Source organism: Lutra lutra, chromosome 1 (assembly GCF_902655055.1).
Source record: "Lutra lutra chromosome 1, mLutLut1.2, whole genome shotgun sequence".
NCBI classification, from domain to species: Eukaryota; Metazoa; Chordata; class Mammalia; order Carnivora; family Mustelidae; genus Lutra; species Lutra lutra.
Genome location: NC_062278.1, coordinates 197401321 through 197408083, shown reverse-complemented (window position 1 = coordinate 197408083; position 6763 = coordinate 197401321).

Below are 6763 nucleotides of genomic sequence, written 5' to 3'. Positions count from 1 at the left end.
CAAATTTACACACTTCACAGCACTCACCATAGCACATACCCTCCCCAATGTCCATAACCCAAACACCCTCTTCCTAACCCCTACCCCCACCCCCTCAGTTTGTTTTGTGACATTAAGAGTCTCTTATGGTGTGTCTCAAGAGGGGGCAGTCTTACGGGACTAAGGGACCCCAGGGATCTGTCACTAACTCTAGGTAGATAGTGTCGAAACTGAATTGTTGAACACCCAGTTGGTGTCTGGAGAGTTGGAAAACTGGCTGGTGTGAGGGAAAAAAAACCTACGCATTCGGTGTTGGCAGTATCGTGAGTAAAAAGAGTTTGGAGGCTGCCATGACAAAATACCATAGACCAGGTAGCGTAAAAACAGAAATTTATTTTCTCACAGTTCTAGAGGCCAGAAATCCAAGATTAGGATGTCATCAGGGTTGGTATCTGTTGAGAGCTCTCTTCCTGGCCTGTAGACAGCTGCCTTCTTGCCGTGTTTCAATGGCTTTTCTGTATTTGCAATCCTATAAGGATGCCAACCGGTCCTATGGGATTAGGACCCCCACACTTATGACCACATTTAACCATAATTACCTCTCTAAACAACCTTATCACCAAATACAGTCACATTAGATTTAGAGTTTCAACTATGAATTGGGCCAGGGATTAGGGTGCACAATTCAGTCTCTAACAAATGGGTGATCAGAAAAAGCCTTTCAGGGAATTGACATTTCCACTGAGACCTAAAGGCTATAGGAGCTTGTTACAGGATGAGCCAGAGAAAGAAGAAGAAGAAACATATGGAGAAGTATAATGTGTGTTTGTTATGCTGTTGGAGAATACTGAGTTATGATGCAGAGGAAAAGAGAAAACACAGGAGAGATAAAACTCAAAAGATGTGTTAAATATAGAGACATAGCTACTGGGTAAAGCCCATGTGTGTTAAATGTAGATAGAAAGAAATTCAAGGACCTTAAGTAATATTTGAGAGGCACTAAATAAACATGATGCACCTAAGCACTAAATATTCATGACAAATTAAATATCTATGAGATAATTAATGTCCAGGATACACTAAATATACATGAGTACTTAATATTTAGGAGGTCATAATCCAGTCACTTATTAGTAATAACTATTCTGGTCCATGTGTCTCCTGCCCAAAACACATAAACTCATGGCTCAAGTAAAACCCATAGCTGTTTAGCAGGTTAATTGGCAAGCTATAGCTACTGGCAAGCTGTGCTGGGCCCCATGTCTTCCTGGTAGGGCAAAGGTAGGTTATCGGGCTAGGATACTTTCTGTTTGTAGGTTCCCTCGCTTGAACTTCAACTCTGATCCATCAGCAGAGAAGGCTGAAGCAGCAGAGAGATGTAGAATACACAAACATTGCATAACCCAGGATTTAAGTAGCATGATCTTTCACTTCTCTTGCACTCTTTCCTAATAGTGTGTTAACCTATCCCCGCCCTCCCCCCCCCCACCCAAATGGCACCTTTTCTTTTCCTTTGCTTTGCTCTATATATTTTAAGTAAATAAACTGTGTGACTCAAGCATTTCAATTTGATCTGTGAGGGTTTCTGTTCTATAATTTTTGGGATACCCTGCCTGATGGTATAATTGTTGTTTACCATTGCCATCAAGGTAATTTCCTGTACAACAAAAGGCCTTAAAATGGCAAAAGCTCAGGGCTGCCGGGGTGGCTCAGTCACTTAAGCATCTGCCTTCAGCTCAGGTCCTGGGATCCAGCCCCACATTGGGCTCTCTGCTCAGTGGGGAGTCTGCTTCTCCTCTCCCTGCAGCTCTGCCTTCTAGACTTGTGCACACTCTCTCGCTCTCTCTCATAAATAAATAAAATCTTTTTTTTTTTGAGGGGAAAATCTCAATGTGTTCTAGAACTGTACTGCCCAATATAGTGGCCACTACCCACATGTGGCTATTTAAATTTAAAATAACGAAGGTTAAATAAAATTTATTTATATTTTTAAAGATTTTTATTTATTTGAGAGAGAGAACATGTGTGTGCATGCAAGGGGGAGGAGTAGAAGGAGAGGAAGAAGCAGAGTAGGGAACCTGATGCAGGGCTTGATCCCAGGACCTGAGATCATGACCTGAGCTGAAGGCAGATACTTAACCCACTGAGCCACCCAGGAGCAACCTCCAATTAAATAAAATTTAAAATTCATTTCCTCAGTTGTACTAGCCGTATTTCAAGTGCTCAATAGCTACATGTAGTTGGTGGACACCAATGGCAACTGGACATTGCAGAAGAACATTTCTGTTATTGTAGAATGCTCTGTTGAGCAGGGACATTTTAGAAGCTTAGAGGGGCCTGTGAGGTCAGAGGGTAATGATGAGGAAGGTGGCCAGAGATGAGTTTGTGGGATAAGGGTGTGTCAACATTGTGCAGGGGACTTACGGATCATGTTAGATTTTGAACTGTGGTCTAAGTACAGTATACATAATTTGATTTATACTTGCAGATGATTCCTTCTGGTTATTGGCTGGATAATAGCTTGGAAGATGTACAGAAAAGAGTTAGCATAGCCAGCCTGCTATCTTTCGAAAGTCTGGCTTACAAGATTGGTTCTTGGCTCATGTTTGGCAACTCAGATTTTGGAAGTGTTCCTACCACCCAAATGGTAAGAATGGCTCATTTTGCTTAAACTGTACAAAAATGTGCGTTATGCTGAACACCTGCTGTCCTTTGAAGCTCTGGAATCTGTACCTTCTAGGCAGAGGATGCCTATGTGACTAGCCCCCAATAAAATCCTTGGTCACTGAGTTTTAAACAAGCTTCCCTGATTTACAACATTTCACATGTGCTGTCATAACCCATTGCGGGGGGAATTAAGTATATCCTGTGTGATCGTAGTGAGAGAAGACTCTTAGAAGCTTGGGCCTGGTTTCCCCTGCACTTTGCCCCATGTGCGTTTTTCCTTTTGCAGACTTTGCTTTGAATTCTTTCACTGTAATAAATCATAGATAGCCACAGTATGACGATATTCTGAGCCCTGTGAGTCTTGCTAGTAGATCATTGAACATGGGGGAGGTAGTCTTGGGAATCCCTAACTCAGAGGAGGAAGAGACAGTAATGAAGGAGAAAAACCATTTAAGTAGCAATTTCAGTCATCCATCCAGGTGAGATATAATGATGACTTAGACTAGAATGGTGGCAATTAAGATGGAGAGAAATCAAAATTTTCAAAATATTATCTTGATTGCAGAAATACAGCCTTAAAGAAGGAATCCTCAGCTGATAATAGTGTTGAGAAATTTATTTCTTTCTCCCAAGTTCCCCCACTTCTTTCTGTGTTTTGTTTTGTGTGTGTGGGTTTTTTTTACTTTTTTATTTATTTGAGAGAGAGAGAGAGAGAAAGAGACAGCATGAAAGCAGGGCGAGGGGCTGAGGGAGAGGCAGACTCTCCACTGAGCAGGAAGCCCGACGGGGGCTCAATCCCAGGACTCTAAGATCATGACCTGAGCCAAAGGCAGATGCTTAACCAACTGAACCCCCAAGGCATCCTCTTTCTGTGTTTTAACTTGGAATCAATTTACTAAGTTGTATGTATCTGCCTGTAACTTTCAGAGGGTGAAACCAGCTATATGTAACTCATGCATCTTCTTCATAATCCATATCCACCAAAACGTGTAAGTTTTTCCCTTTAGATGATTTTCATTTCTGTCTCTTCTGTCTCTGCTTTCCCGTTGCTGATCCTACCATTTTATCTCTTAAGTTTGTATTAATGCATCAATTTAGGAAGTCAGTCTTCCAGATATCAGGTTCACCCACATAATCTAATCTTTCTTAATCACTAATCCCTTCCTATCCTCGTTACATTAAATTCCTTTACCTCAGTTTCACAACTCTCCCATAACCTATCCCCACCCTATCTGGCTTAACTGCCCATCTAGATCCTCTCTGATACTTGTCCTCTCCTCAGGGCTCCACTGACCCAATGTGCTCATTCCTAGTCCAAGGCTTTAGTCGTGCACTTTCTCTGTTTTCTCTCTCCTTATCTCTTTCTGAGTTATTCAAGCTCCCTTTTATTCATAAAGCCTTCCCTAATTGGCCCAGCCCCAACTGTACTCCTTATTCCCTCTCAGCCAAAACATTCAGAGTAGGTACCACATAACTTAGAATGTATGCATGTATCAGTTAGGACTTTTATGTTTGGAATTGACAGAACACCCAATTCAAGTGGATTTATTAAGCAATAAAAGAAAATTTAGTAATTCATGTAACTTAAATTTCAGAGTATATCTTCAAAGGAAGATATATCTTCCTGGAGCTCTATCCAAAGGTTCCAACAATATTATCAGGATTTGGTTGTTCTCCATTTTTGGATTGTATCTCCCATTGAGTTGGCTTTATTTTTGATCTTTATCTATGTGATTTCCCTCCTCCTCCCTACACACCTCAAACCTCCAACTTTATATCCTCCCAGGTTCAAGTTCAATGAAAAATAGCATTTCTTCTGGAAATTTTCAAGCAACTCTCTGGAATTTACCTTTTCTATCTTGAACTGGTCATACCCATGCCAGGACCAACACTGTGGTAAATAGAATTCTGGGTGGCAGTTGGTCGGACCTGGGTCACATGTTCCACTCTCAGAATTGGAAGTAGAGCCCTGTCTGAGTCAAGTGGACTCAGAACGAAATAGGGAGAGTTTCTAAAGGAAAATTAAGATACAGTTATCAGAAAAAGGGACACTGAGAGGCAAAAACAACAATTATGATCACCATAATTTGTTACTTCTGAACTTCTTCATAATATGCAGATTTGTTTTGTTTGGTATGATTTGTTTTTCTAAACCAAATTAAATTTGGCACTGGCTTCACCAGCCTGGCTAATATTGATGACCAATCTTCAGGTGCCCCTCACCACGTGAACATATATAAATCCTGGAAATTATGGAATTCAGGAAAATTGAACCAGATCTTTGGCCTTGGTTCATCATGATAGCTTGGAGACATTCACCACTCTCATTTTCCATTTGACTCTAAGAAGTTCTACTAAGGTCATCTGGTCTTTCTAGACCACTGGGATTTCTACTGCAGAGCCCAAGGCTAAATTGCATAGTTTGAGGTATCTATACCCCTCTTCAGTGGTTGTTACACCTCCTGGACAGTACTGTATGGGATCAAAACTCACGTCTCTAGTAGTCATATGCTTATATAGTCTCTTAGAGTAATTGCTACAGTTTTATGTAAGTAATATTTTCCTTCCAGGCTAAACTCTTTGTTTATAATTTATGTTTTGTGTGCCTTACTTTGCTGACCATAGAGAACAATAAATACTTGTTGATATGTGCAAAGAGGAGAATATATAGTTTCCACCTGAGAGAATTTGCAACTGGCCAAGGAAGTACAACCCAGAAGAAGACACCCAGATATGACCACAAATCAAGGAAGAATACGAGAGGCATGCCTGGGTGGCTCAGTTGTTTGGGCAAACAACACTTGGTTTCTGCTCAGGTCATGAATCCATGGATTGTGTGAGATTAAGCTCTGCTCTGCAGGGAGTCTGCTTGGATTTTCTCCCTCTGCCCCTTCACCAACACATGCATGCACCCATACTATCTTGCTGTTCTTTCATACTCATACTATTCTTTCTCTCACTCCTGAATAAATAAGTAGATCTAAAAAAAAAAAAAAAAAGAATAAGAGAATTAGAAAACAACAAAAGGAAGAAATATAGGGGCCCCTAGAGGATGCGATTAGATCTTGCTGAGGGTTTAGAAAAGGTTTCATAAAGAGAAAATCATTAAAGAATGCCCTTGAAGTCTTGAACCCTTTTGAGAGAGAAAAGAGACTTTTGTTTTTGATTTCCTAATTTTTTGAAAGAAGGACTTTTTAATCTAAAAAAACACTGTTGAGGTAGATGCAGAAGTCTGGAATACAAATTATTCTCTCTTTCTCTCTCCAGGTCCCTCTTCATTAAGATTCAGACTTCATTTAAATTTAATTTGTAAGAGGTGTCATTTTTATTAATTAATTTAACATTTAATATCTATTATTGTGGATTCAAATTGTGTAATTTAACTTAATTTCATAATAGTTACGCAACTAGTGCTACCATTCTTTCACCCACTTTATTTGACCTTCAGGTCACTGGTAGGAACCTTGATATGGTCTGTAGGGATTAGGAGGTAGACCAGCAAACTGCAGGCACGAGGTGCCTATTTGAGCACTTGTCTCTGACCCTTATCTCCCAGGCCCTGGAGAACAGGATAGTGTTCAGGTATATAATATCACTAACTGGTAAGTAATATATTTGCCATTCCCCCTGCTTTTCCCAAACACTTTTCCAAAAGGATTGACTATGAAACTAGCTGGCTTGATATAAGATATTGGTGAAGAGAAACATGGTGACTTAAAGCATCAGACACAAGGAAAGCATTCTATTTTATTGCATAAGAAAATACCAAGGAGCAGAGAAATAAACATTAAGTTGTTTGATAGGAACATCCACATTTCCTTTGACTACTAGTAACTGATAACCAATAAAAAATGAAATTCTGGAATGCTATTTGCATACTTCAAAAAAGAGGTACCAGAATAGCATTTGTGTGAGATCTCTTATAGAATGGCACTAACAATAGAGTCATTACTGCATTTCAAATAACCCACTGCAGGACTGGATGAGAGAGTGGAGTCAAAGCTAGAAAGAGAATTCAGTGTGGAGAAGGGGAGCTAGTATAGTTGGAAACTGCATTTATTTCTGCCACTGAGAGTTCTCTGATTGTTCTTTGATGGTTATTATATATCAGAGGTTA